The following is a 10,000-nucleotide window of genomic DNA, read 5'->3' on the forward strand; positions in this document are numbered from 1 at the left end:
ACTCTTTTTGGCAAAATTATTATATACTAAGTGAAAAGTTTCAAAAAGCTTACAGCACCTGGTATTCCAGGCGGTCTCCCATCCAAGTACTAACCAGGCCAAACACTGCTTAGCTTCCGATAGCAGACGAGATCGGGCATAGCCAGGTTGGTATGGCCGTAGCGAAGACTGCTGCAAAGAAGAGGGCTATTTAAAGACATCCCATCTAATCGCCAGTACTTATTAAGTAGGAAAAGAAACCCAAAAGCTTAAAGCACCTGGTATTCCTAGGCAGTCTCTCATCAAGTACTAACAGACCTAAACTGCTAAGATTCAGGATATCGGGCATTGGACTTTTTTTTTTTTTTTTTTTTTGCAAGATATTATATAAATCGTGAAATTTTCCAAAAAGTTAAAGCACCTGGTATTCCCCAGCAGTCTCCAAACCATGTCTAACCAGGCCAAACCTGCTAATATTCAGAGATCAGGCATTGACTCTATTTTTTGGCAAATTATTATATACTAAGTGAAAGTTTCAAAAAAAGCTTACAGCACCTGGTATTCCCAGGCGGTCTCCCATCCAAGTACTAACAGGCCAAACTGCTTAGCTTCCGAGAGCAGACGAGATCGGGCATAGCCAGGTTGGTATGGCCGTAAGCGAAGACTGTGCAAAGAGAGGGCTATTTAAAGACCATCCCATCTAATCGCCAGTACATTATATAAGTAGGAAGAAAACCCAAAAGCTTAAAGCACCTGGTATTCCTAGGCAGTCTCTCATCCAAGTACTAACCAGACCTAAACCTGGTAAGATTCAGAGATCGGGCATTGACTCATTTTTTTTTTTTTTTTTTTTTTTTTTTTTGCAAGATTATTATATAAATCGTGAAATTTTCCAAAAAGTTTAAAGCACCTGGTATTCCAGGCAGTCTCCAACCATGTACTAACCAGGCCAAACTGCTAATAATCAGAGATCGGGCATTGACTCTATTTTTGGCAAAATATTATATACTAAGTGAAAAGTTTCCAAAAAGCTTACAGCACCTGGTATTCCCAGGCGGTCTCCCATCCAAGTACTAACCAGGCCCAAACCCTGCTTAGCTTCCGAGAGCAGACAAGATCGGGCATAGCCAGGTTGGTATGGCCGTAAGCGAAGACTGCTGCAAAGAGAGGGCTATTTAAAGACCATCCCATCTAATCGCCAGTACATTATATAAGTAGGAAAGAAAACCCAAAAGCTTAAAGCACCTGGTATTCCTAGGCAGTCTCTCATCCAAGTACTAACCAGACCTAAACCTGGTAAGATTCAGAGATCGGGCATTGACTCATTTTTTTTTTTTTTTTTTTTTTTTTTTTGCAAGATTATTATATAAATCGTGAAATTTTCCAAAAAGTTTAAAGCACCTGGTATTCCCAGGCAGTCTCCAAACCATGTACTAACCAGGCCCAAACCTGCTAATATTCAGAGATCGGGCATTGACTCTATTTTTTGGCAAAATTATTATATACAAAGTGAAAAGTTTCAAAAAATCTTAAAGCACCTGGTATTCCTAGGCAGTCTCTCATCCAAGTACTAACCAGACCTAAACCTGGTAAGATTCAGAGATCGGGCATTGACTCATTTTTTTTTTTTTTTTTTGCAAGATTATTATATAAATCGTGAAATTTTCCAAAAAGTTTAAAGCACCTGGTATTCCCCAGGCAGTCTCCAAACCATATACTAACCAGGCCCAAACCTGCTAATATTCAGAGATCGGGCATTGACTCTATTTTTTGGCAAAATTATTATATACTAAGTGAAAAGTTTCCAAAAAGCTTACAGCACCTGGAATTCCCAGGCGGTCTCCCATCCAAGTACTAACCAGGCCCAAACCTGCTTAGCTTCCGAGAGCAGACGAGATCGGGCATAGCCAGGTTGGTATGGCCGTAAGCGAAGACTGCTGCAAAGAGAGGGCTATTTAAAGACCAGCCCATCTAATCGCCAGTACATTATATAAGTAGGAAAGAAAACCCAAAAGCTTAAAGCACCTGGTATTCCTAGGCAGTCTCTCATCCAAGTACTAACCAGACCTAAACCTGCTAAGATTCAGATATCGGGTATTGGCCTTTTTTTTTTTTTTTTTTTTTTTTTTGCAAGATTATTATATAAATCGTGAAATTTTCCAAAAAAGTTTAAAGCACCTGGTATTCCCAGGCAGTCTCCAAACCATGTACTAACCAGGCCCAAACCTGCTAATATTCAGAGATCGGGCATTGACTCTATTTTTTGGCAAAATTATTATATACTAAGTGAAAAGTTTCCAAAAAGCTTACAGCACCTGGTATTCCCAGGCGGTCTCCCATCCAAGTACTAACCAGGCCCAAACCTGCTTAGCTTCCGAGAGCAGACGAAGATCGGGCATAGCCAGGTTGGTATGGCCGTAAGCGAAGACTGCTGCAAAGAGAGGGCTATTTAAAGACCAGCCCATCTAATCGCCAGTACATTATATAAGTAGGAAAGAAAACCCAAAAGCTTAAAGCACCTGGTATTCCTAGGCAGTCTCTCATCCAAGAACTAACCAGACCTAAACCTGCTAAGATTCAGATATCGGGCATTGACTTTTTTTTTTTTTTTTTTGCAAGATTATTATATAAATCGTGAAATTTTCCAAAAAGTTTAAAGCACCTGGTATTCCCAGGCAGTCTCCCATCCATGTACTAACCAGGCCCAAACCTGCTAATATTAAGAGATCGGGCATTGACTCTATTTTTTGGCAAAATTATTATATACAAAGTGAACAGTTTCAAAAAATCTTAAAGCACCTGGTATTCCTAGGCAGTCTCTCATCCAAGTACTAACCAGACCTAAACCTGGTAAGATTCAGAGATCGGGCATTGACTCTTTTTTTTTTTTTTTTGCAAGATTATTATATAAATCGTGAAATTTTCCAAAAAGTTTAAAGCACCTGGTATTCCCAGGCAGCCTCCCATCCATGTACTAACCAGGCCCAAACCTGCTAATATTCAGAGATCGGGCATTGACTCTATTTTTTGGCAAAATTATTATATACTAAGTGAAAAGTTTCCAAAAAGCTTACAGCACCTGGTATTCCCAGGCGGTCTCCCATCCAAGTACTAACCAGGCCCAAACCTGCTTAGCTTCCGAGAGCAGACGAGATCGGGCACAGCCAGGTTGGTATGGCCGTAAGCGAAGACTGCTGCAAAGAGAGGGCTATTTAAAGACCAGCCCATCTAATCGCCAGTACATTATATAAGTAGGAAAGAAAACCCAAAAGCTTAAAGCACCTGGTATTCCTAGGCAGTCTCTCATCCAAGTACTAACCAGACCTAAACCTGCTAAGATTCAGATATCGGGCATTGACTTTTTTTTCTTATTTTTTTTTTGCAAGATTATTATATAAATCGTGAAATTTTCCAAAAAGTTTAAAGCACCTGGTATTCCCAGGCAGTCTCCAAACCATGTACTAACCAGGCCCAAACCTGCTAATATTCAGAGATCAGGCATTGACTCTATTTTTTGGCAAAATTATTATATACTAAGTGAAAAGTTTCCAAAAAGCTTACAGCACCTGGTATTCCCAGGCGGTCTCCCATCCAAGTACTAACCAGGCCCAAACCTGCTTAGCTTCCGAGAGCAGACGAGATCGGGCATAGCCAGGTTGGTATGGCCGTAAGCGAAGACTGCTGCAAAGAGAGGGCTATTTAAAGACCATCCCATCTAATCGCCAGTACATTATATAAGTAGGAAAGAAAACCCAATAGCTTAAAGCACCTGGTATTCCTAGGCAGTCTCTCATCCAAGTACTAACCAGACCTAAACCTGGTAAGATTCAGAGATCGGGCATTGACTCATTTTTTTTTTTTTTTTTTTTTTGCAAGATTATTATATAAATCGTGAAATTTTCCAAAAAGTTTAAAGCACCTGGTATTCCCAGGCAGTCTCCAAACCATGTACTAACCAGGCCCAAACCTGCTAATATTCAGAGATCGGGCATTGACTCTATTTTTTGGCAAAATTATTATATACAAAGTGAAAAGTTTCAAAAAATCTTAAAGCACCTGGTATTCCTAGGCAGTCTCTCATCCAAGTACTAACCAGACCTAAACCTGGTAAGATTCAGAGATCGGGCATTGACTCATTTTTTTTTTTTTTTTTTTTTTTTTTTTTTTTTTTTTGCAAGATTATTATATAAATCATGAAATTTTCCAAAAAGTTTAAAGCACCTGGTATTCCCAGGCAGTCTCCAAACCATGTACTAACCAGGCCCAAACCTGCTAATAATCAGAGATCAGGCATTGACTCTATTTTTTGGCAAAATTATTATATACTAAGTGAAAAGTTTCCAAAAAGCTTACAGCACCTGGTATTCCCAGGCGGTCTCCCATCCAAGTACTAACCAGGCCCAAACCTGCTTAGCTTCCGAGAGCAGACAAGATCGGGCATAGCCAGGTTGGTATGGCCGTAAGCGAAGACTGCTGCAAAGAGAGGGTTATTTAAAGACCATCCCATCTAATCGCCAGTACATTATATAAGTAGGAAAGAAAACCCAAAAGCTTAAAGCACCTGGTATTCCTAGGCAGTCTCTCATCCAAGTACTAACCAGACCTAAACCTGGTAAGATTCAGAGATCGGGCATTGACTCATTTTTTTTTTTTTTTTTTTTTTTTTTTTTGCAAGATTATTATATAAATCGTGAAATTTTCCAAAAAGTTTAAAGCACCTGGTATTCCCAGGCAGTCTCCAAACCATGTACTAACCAGGCCCAAACCTGCTAATATTCAGAGATCGGGCATTGACTCTATTTTTTGGCAAAATTATTATATACAAAGTGAAAAGTTTCAAAAAATCTTAAAGCACCTGGTATTCCTAGGCAGTCTCTCATCCAAGTACTAACCAGACCTAAACCTGGTAAGATTCAGAGATCGGGCATTGACTCATTTTTTTTTTTTTTTTTTTGCAAGATTATTATATAAATCGTGAAATTTTCCAAAAAGTTTAAAGCACCTGGTATTCCCAGGCAGTCTCCAAACCATATACTAACCAGGCCCAAACCTGCTAATATTCAGAGATCGGGCATTGACTCTATTTTTTGGCAAAATTATTATATACTAAGTGAAAAGTTTCCAAAAAGCTTACAGCACCTGGAATTCCCAGGCGGTCTCCCATCCAAGTACTAACCAGGCCCAAACCTGCTTAGCTTCCGAGAGCAGACGAGATCGGGCATAGCCAGGTTGGTATGGCCGTAAGCGAAGACTGCTGCAAAGAGAGGGCTATTTAAAGACCAGCCCATCTAATCGCCAGTACATTATATAAGTAGGAAAGAAAACCCAAAAGCTTAAAGCACCTGGTATTCCTAGGCAGTCTCTCATCCAAGTACTAACCAGACCTAAACCTGCTAAGATTCAGATATCGGGTATTGGCCTTTTTTTTTTTTTTTTTTTTTTTTTTTGCAAGATTATTATATAAATCGTGAAATTTTCCAAAAAGTTTAAAGCACCTGGTATTCCCAGGCAGTCTCCAAACCATGTACTAACCAGGCCCAAACCTGCTAATATTCAGAGATCGGGCATTGACTCTATTTTTTGGCAAAATTATTATATACTAAGTGAAAAGTTTCCAAAAAGCTTACAGCACCTGGTATTCCCAGGCGGTCTCCCATCCAAGTACTAACCAGGCCCAAACCTGCTTAGCTTCCGAGAGCAGACGAGATCGGGCATAGCCAGGTTGGTATGGCCGTAAGCGAAGACTGCTGCAAAGAGAGGGCTATTTAAAGACCAGCCCATCTAATCGCCAGTACATTATATAAGTAGGAAAGAAAACCCAAAAGCTTAAAGCACCTGGTATTCCTAGGCAGTCTCTCATCCAAGAACTAACCAGACCTAAACCTGCTAAGATTCAGATATCGGGCATTGACTTTTTTTTTTTTTTTTGCAAGATTATTATATAAATCGTGAAATTTTCCAAAAAGTTTAAAGCACCTGGTATTCCCAGGCAGTCTCCCATCCATGTACTAACCAGGCCCAAACCTGCTAATATTAAGAGATCGGGCATTGACTCTATTTTTTGGCAAAATTATTATATACAAAGTGAACAGTTTCAAAAAATCTTAAAGCACCTGGTATTCCTAGGCAGTCTCTCATCCAAGTACTAACCAGACCTAAACCTGGTAAGATTCAGAGATCGGGCATTGACTCTTTTTTTTTTTTTTTGCAAGATTATTATATAAATCGTGAAATTTTCCAAAAAGTTTAAAGCACCTGGTATTCCCAGGCAGCCTCCCATCCATGTACTAACCAGGCCCAAACCTGCTAATATTCAGAGATCGGGCATTGACTCTATTTTTTGGCAAAATTATTATATACTAAGTGAAAAGTTTCCAAAAAGCTTACAGCACCTGGTATTCCCAGGCGGTCTCCCATCCAAGTACTAACCAGGCCCAAACCTGCTTAGCTTCCGAGAGCAGACGAGATCGGGCACAGCCAGGTTGGTATGGCCGTAAGCGAAGACTGCTGCAAAGAGAGGGCTATTTAAAGACCAGCCCATCTAATCGCCAGTACATTATATAAGTAGGAAAGAAAACCCAAAAGCTTAAAGCACCTGGTATTCCTAGGCAGTCTCTCATCCAAGTACTAACCAGACCTAAACCTGCTAAGATTCAGATATCGGGCATTGACTTTTTTTTCTTATTTTTTTTTTGCAAGATTATTATATAAATCGTGAAATTTTCCAAAAAGTTTAAAGCACCTGGTATTCCCAGGCAGTCTCCAAACCATGTACTAACCAGGCCCAAACCTGCTAATATTCAGAGATCAGGCATTGACTCTATTTTTTGGCAAAATTATTATATACTAAGTGAAAAGTTTCCAAAAAGCTTACAGCACCTGGTATTCCCAGGCGGTCTCCCATCCAAGTACTAACCAGGCCCAAACCTGCTTAGCTTCCGAGAGCAGACGAGATCGGGCATAGCCAGGTTGGTATGGCCGTAAGCGAAGACTGCTGCAAAGAGAGGGCTATTTAAAGACCATCCCATCTAATCGCCAGTACATTATATAAGTAGGAAAGAAAACCCAATAGCTTAAAGCACCTGGTATTCCTAGGCAGTCTCTCATCCAAGTACTAACCAGACCTAAACCTGGTAAGATTCAGAGATCGGGCATTGACTCATTTTTTTTTTTTTTTTTTTTTGCAAGATTATTATATAAATCGTGAAATTTTCCAAAAAGTTTAAAGCACCTGGTATTCCCAGGCAGTCTCCAAACCATGTACTAACCAGGCCCAAACCTGCTAATATTCAGAGATCGGGCATTGACTCTATTTTTTGGCAAAATTATTATATACAAAGTGAAAAGTTTCAAAAAATCTTAAAGCACCTGGTATTCCTAGGCAGTCTCTCATCCAAGTACTAACCAGACCTAAACCTGGTAAGATTCAGAGATCGGGCATTGACTCATTTTTTTTTTTTTTTTTTTTTTTTTTTTTTTTTTTGCAAGATTATTATATAAATCATGAAATTTTCCAAAAAGTTTAAAGCACCTGGTATTCCCAGGCAGTCTCCAAACCATGTACTAACCAGGCCCAAACCTGCTAATAATCAGAGATCAGGCATTGACTCTATTTTTTGGCAAAATTATTATATACTAAGTGAAAAGTTTCCAAAAAGCTTACAGCACCTGGTATTCCCAGGCGGTCTCCCATCCAAGTACTAACCAGGCCCAAACCTGCTTAGCTTCCGAGAGCAGACAAGATCGGGCATAGCCAGGTTGGTATGGCCGTAAGCGAAGACTGCTGCAAAGAGAGGGTTATTTAAAGACCATCCCATCTAATCGCCAGTACATTATATAAGTAGGAAAGAAAACCCAAAAGCTTAAAGCACCTGGTATTCCTAGGCAGTCTCTCATCCAAGTACTAACCAGACCTAAACCTGGTAAGATTCAGAGATCGGGCATTGACTCATTTTTTTTTTTTTTTTTTTTTTTTTTTTTGCAAGATTATTATATAAATCGTGAAATTTTCCAAAAAGTTTAAAGCACCTGGTATTCCCAGGCAGTCTCCAAACCATGTACTAACCAGGCCCAAACCTGCTAATATTCAGAGATCGGGCATTGACTCTATTTTTTGGCAAAATTATTATATACAAAGTGAAAAGTTTCAAAAAATCTTAAAGCACCTGGTATTCCTAGGCAGTCTCTCATCCAAGTACTAACCAGACCTAAACCTGGTAAGATTCAGAGATCGGGCATTGACTCATTTTTTTTTTTTTTTTTTTGCAAGATTATTATATAAATCGTGAAATTTTCCAAAAAGTTTAAAGCACCTGGTATTCCCAGGCAGTCTCCAAACCATATACTAACCAGGCCCAAACCTGCTAATATTCAGAGATCGGGCATTGACTCTATTTTTTGGCAAAATTATTATATACTAAGTGAAAAGTTTCCAAAAAGCTTACAGCACCTGGAATTCCCAGGCGGTCTCCCATCCAAGTACTAACCAGGCCCAAACCTGCTTAGCTTCCGAGAGCAGACGAGATCGGGCATAGCCAGGTTGGTATGGCCGTAAGCGAAGACTGCTGCAAAGAGAGGGCTATTTAAAGACCAGCCCATCTAATCGCCAGTACATTATATAAGTAGGAAAGAAAACCCAAAAGCTTAAAGCACCTGGTATTCCTAGGCAGTCTCTCATCCAAGTACTAACCAGACCTAAACCTGCTAAGATTCAGATATCGGGTATTGGCCTTTTTTTTTTTTTTTTTTTTTTTTTTTTTTTTTTGCAAGATTATTATATAAATCGTGAAATTTTCCAAAAAGTTTAAAGCACCTGGTATTCCCAGGCAGTCTCCAAACCATGTACTAACCAGGCCCAAACCTGCTAATATTCAGAGATCGGGCATTGACTCTATTTTTGGCAAAATTATTATATACTAAGTGAAAAGTTTCCAAAAAGCTTACAGCACCTGGTATTCCCAGGCGGTCTCCCATCCAAGTACTAACCAGGCCCAAACCTGCTTAGCTTCCGAGAGCAGACGAGATCGGGCATAGCCAGGTTGGTATGGCCGTAAGCGAAGACTGCTGCAAAGAGAGGGCTATTTAAAGACCAGCCCATCTAATCGCCAGTACATTATATAAGTAGGAAAGAAAACCCAAAAGCTTAAAGCACCTGGTATTCCTAGGCAGTCTCTCATCCAAGAACTAACCAGACCTAAACCTGCTAAGATTCAGATATCGGGCATTGACTTTTTTTTTTTTTTTTTTGCAAGATTATTATATAAATCGTGAAATTTTCCAAAAAGTTTAAAGCACCTGGTATTCCCAGGCAGTCTCCCATCCATGTACTAACCAGGCCCAAACCTGCTAATATTAAGAGATCGGGCATTGACTCTATTTTTTGGCAAAATTATTATATACAAAGTGAACAGTTTCAAAAAATCTTAAAGCACCTGGTATTCCTAGGCAGTCTCTCATCCAAGTACTAACCAGACCTAAACCTGGTAAGATTCAGAGATCGGGCATTGACTCTTTTTTTTTTTTTTTTGCAAGATTATTATATAAATCGTGAAATTTTCCAAAAAGTTTAAAGCACCTGGTATTCCCAGGCAGCCTCCCATCCATGTACTAACCAGGCCCAAACCTGCTAATATTCAGAGATCGGGCATTGACTCTATTTTTTGGCAAAATTATTATATACTAAGTGAAAAGTTTCCAAAAAGCTTACAGCACCTGGTATTCCCAGGCGGTCTCCCATCCAAGTACTAACCAGGCCCAAACCTGCTTAGCTTCCGAGAGCAGACGAGATCGGGCACAGCCAGGTTGGTATGGCCGTAAGCGAAGACTGCTGCAAAGAGAGGGCTATTTAAAGACCAGCCCATCTAATCGCCAGTACATTATATAAGTAGGAAAGAAAACCCAAAAGCTTAAAGCACCTGGTATTCCTAGGCAGTCTCTCATCCAAGTACTAACCAGACCTAAACCTGCTAAGATTCAGATATCGGGCATTGACTTTTTTTTCTTATTTTTTTTTTTGCAAGAT

The 10,000-nt window shown here is 39.6% G+C and overlaps 14 non-coding genes and 2 pseudogenes across 14 annotated transcripts; all 16 read right to left on the reverse strand.

The window, feature by feature from the left end:
* Positions 1-46: 46 nt before the first annotated feature.
* On the reverse strand, positions 47-163 carry LOC113100625 (uncharacterized; annotated as a pseudogene).
* Positions 164-522: 359 nt separating this feature from the next.
* LOC113100623 (uncharacterized) lies at positions 523-638 on the reverse strand (annotated as a pseudogene).
* Positions 639-1,008: 370 nt separating this feature from the next.
* On the reverse strand, positions 1,009-1,128 carry LOC113100621 (5S ribosomal RNA). The gene has a single exon (XR_003289749.1). It is a non-coding gene; the product is annotated as a 5S ribosomal RNA (ribosomal RNA).
* A 661-nt stretch (positions 1,129-1,789) lies between these two features.
* On the reverse strand, positions 1,790-1,908 carry LOC113100602 (5S ribosomal RNA). Its single transcript, XR_003289731.1, has one exon. It is a non-coding gene; the product is annotated as a 5S ribosomal RNA (ribosomal RNA).
* A 374-nt stretch (positions 1,909-2,282) lies between these two features.
* LOC113100616 (5S ribosomal RNA) lies at positions 2,283-2,402 on the reverse strand. Its single transcript, XR_003289744.1, has one exon. It is a non-coding gene; the product is annotated as a 5S ribosomal RNA (ribosomal RNA).
* A 644-nt stretch (positions 2,403-3,046) lies between these two features.
* LOC113100579 (5S ribosomal RNA) lies at positions 3,047-3,165 on the reverse strand. Its single transcript, XR_003289708.1, has one exon. It is a non-coding gene; the product is annotated as a 5S ribosomal RNA (ribosomal RNA).
* Positions 3,166-3,533: 368 nt separating this feature from the next.
* LOC113100583 (5S ribosomal RNA) lies at positions 3,534-3,652 on the reverse strand. Its single transcript, XR_003289712.1, has one exon. It is a non-coding gene; the product is annotated as a 5S ribosomal RNA (ribosomal RNA).
* Positions 3,653-4,325: 673 nt separating this feature from the next.
* Positions 4,326-4,444, reverse strand: LOC113100612 (5S ribosomal RNA). The gene has a single exon (XR_003289740.1). It is a non-coding gene; the product is annotated as a 5S ribosomal RNA (ribosomal RNA).
* A 662-nt stretch (positions 4,445-5,106) lies between these two features.
* Positions 5,107-5,225, reverse strand: LOC113100603 (5S ribosomal RNA). The gene has a single exon (XR_003289732.1). It is a non-coding gene; the product is annotated as a 5S ribosomal RNA (ribosomal RNA).
* Positions 5,226-5,599: 374 nt separating this feature from the next.
* Positions 5,600-5,718, reverse strand: LOC113100584 (5S ribosomal RNA). Its single transcript, XR_003289713.1, has one exon. It is a non-coding gene; the product is annotated as a 5S ribosomal RNA (ribosomal RNA).
* A 641-nt stretch (positions 5,719-6,359) lies between these two features.
* On the reverse strand, positions 6,360-6,478 carry LOC113100590 (5S ribosomal RNA). Its single transcript, XR_003289719.1, has one exon. It is a non-coding gene; the product is annotated as a 5S ribosomal RNA (ribosomal RNA).
* A 368-nt stretch (positions 6,479-6,846) lies between these two features.
* Positions 6,847-6,965, reverse strand: LOC113100585 (5S ribosomal RNA). Its single transcript, XR_003289714.1, has one exon. It is a non-coding gene; the product is annotated as a 5S ribosomal RNA (ribosomal RNA).
* Positions 6,966-7,635: 670 nt separating this feature from the next.
* LOC113100614 (5S ribosomal RNA) lies at positions 7,636-7,754 on the reverse strand. Its single transcript, XR_003289742.1, has one exon. It is a non-coding gene; the product is annotated as a 5S ribosomal RNA (ribosomal RNA).
* Positions 7,755-8,416: 662 nt separating this feature from the next.
* Positions 8,417-8,535, reverse strand: LOC113100604 (5S ribosomal RNA). Its single transcript, XR_003289733.1, has one exon. It is a non-coding gene; the product is annotated as a 5S ribosomal RNA (ribosomal RNA).
* Positions 8,536-8,915: 380 nt separating this feature from the next.
* LOC113100586 (5S ribosomal RNA) lies at positions 8,916-9,034 on the reverse strand. The gene has a single exon (XR_003289715.1). It is a non-coding gene; the product is annotated as a 5S ribosomal RNA (ribosomal RNA).
* A 644-nt stretch (positions 9,035-9,678) lies between these two features.
* On the reverse strand, positions 9,679-9,797 carry LOC113100601 (5S ribosomal RNA). Its single transcript, XR_003289730.1, has one exon. It is a non-coding gene; the product is annotated as a 5S ribosomal RNA (ribosomal RNA).
* Positions 9,798-10,000: the final 203 nt, after the last annotated feature.

This window comes from Carassius auratus, unplaced genomic scaffold (genome assembly GCF_003368295.1).
Source record: "Carassius auratus strain Wakin unplaced genomic scaffold, ASM336829v1 scaf_tig00217310, whole genome shotgun sequence".
NCBI lineage: Eukaryota > Metazoa > Chordata > Actinopteri > Cypriniformes > Cyprinidae > Carassius > Carassius auratus.